General features: G+C 44.4%; 2 protein-coding genes across 2 annotated transcripts in view; one reads left to right on the forward strand and one right to left on the reverse strand.

Moving 5' to 3' along the window:
- The window catches only part of LOC118421312 (tenascin-X-like), a 106,419-nt gene that overhangs the window by 27,916 nt on the left and 76,910 nt on the right, over positions 1–1,593 (forward strand). The window lies entirely within an intron of this gene.
- LOC118421319 (zinc finger CCCH-type with G patch domain-containing protein-like) overlaps positions 1–1,593 on the reverse strand; it is a 104,355-nt gene that overhangs the window by 9,942 nt on the left and 92,820 nt on the right. The gene's annotated exons all lie outside the window — the stretch shown is intronic.

A 1,593-nucleotide genomic window follows, 5' to 3' on the forward strand; every position in this document is an offset into this window, starting at 1 on the left:
GTCCCGTCCACCCTACCATTCCTCCAGCGCGCTCACCCAGGTAATATCCTATCAAACATACACCCACGACGTCAAGCAGGGCAAACTGGGGCTTTCTCATGAAAGGAGCTGGAATTACGAGACTCTACAGAAAGTTTTGCCTTGCGGAAGAGGAAGAGACGAACATGTCTGGGCCTATTTTACGGGGTATTGTCCGTTCACCCACGCCGCAGACGGGTCTGGTTTGACAGGGTCGTTCTTATGGACATTTCTGACGTCACTAGTTTGAAGATGGATGCCGCAGGTGCATGTGAAAGGTCTTTGACCGGGAGTAACCGCGGTACGGCGTGTTCCGTCCAGATTATCCTAGTGTACTATAGATAATTGAACTTCAAGGATTTTGTGTCAACTAAAGTCCTCCAATGACACCCAAACTGGACAGAAATAGGTTATCATAACAGAGGAGTCCAATGTCTAATTACTGGATCATCAACACCAGATGATTTACAATGTTTAATTTTATAACTCATGGTACATTGTTTAGCTATTGCACTCTTTCAAGTAGAGAAAAGACCACCTGCTGTCTTATCGTTCTAAACAAAAATTAAAAAGTCTGTTATATGCAAATGTTAAGCCTTTCAACAGCCTTAACTTGGAAAAACAGCCATAAGACATATACCACCTGTAGCTGTGTTGTAGTTGGGATCGCATCACCAATAGAATCCCTGAATTTCAATGTAAACACAGTATCTGCGGATCGTGACGGCATTTGCCACCATCATCCTACATTTAACATCATTATCTAAAGGTCATGTGCAATGTTATCTTTTATTTCAGGCTATAAAGATATAGAAGCTACAAATTTTGTGTGGTGCCAGTGTTGGCGTAGCCCTTATGGTCGCAGGAAGCAAGGGAGCAGCTGTAAATGTTGTTGTAGTAATGTAGCTTAAAGTTTCGTAGCAGAGGAGGGGGTGTCTAACCGATTTGAGCACTGCTTTGAATCTTGGAAGAATGGAAGCTTCCACATTCGAGCCATTTCTACCTTTCTGCACGGTTCTGCAGAGAAAGTGTTTTAAAGACAAGACAGGAACGTGGCTGTCACCGAGCCGATCTATCATACTGTCATCAGCCCGCGCAGTGTCGCCGGGTTATCACTCACCACTCCGCACATGGCCGTGAGTTATTCGGTCCCGTTATACCGGGGTGGTGAACGCACGTCTGATGCTGTACACACGTCGTACTGTACAGGGGAAGGAGCACGTAGACACGAGGGCCCTGCTTATTGGATAAACACAGAGATCATCATGGGTCGTTCGTCAGCTGAAATGACCGGCTGAATCCTGCAGACTGAATTGCGAGGGGACCATTTCTATTGGAGGAGTCAATACTGCTACTGTGTACGCGAATCACTCTCAAGAGGTCAGCTTGAGGAAAGAGGGGTTAAAGATGGTCACTGCAAGAGTTTTCATAGATAACAGAAACAATAATCCGATAAACAATCAAAATCTCATTAAAATCACGAGGGACGGTGTCAAAATAAACATTTGTAGACGAGGGTAATTGTTTTATTTAAGAACATAACCCACCTGCATCTAACGAAACAGTTTATGCAGA

Source organism: Branchiostoma floridae, chromosome 8 (assembly GCF_000003815.2).
Source record: "Branchiostoma floridae strain S238N-H82 chromosome 8, Bfl_VNyyK, whole genome shotgun sequence".
Classification (NCBI taxonomy): domain Eukaryota; kingdom Metazoa; phylum Chordata; class Leptocardii; order Amphioxiformes; family Branchiostomatidae; genus Branchiostoma; species Branchiostoma floridae.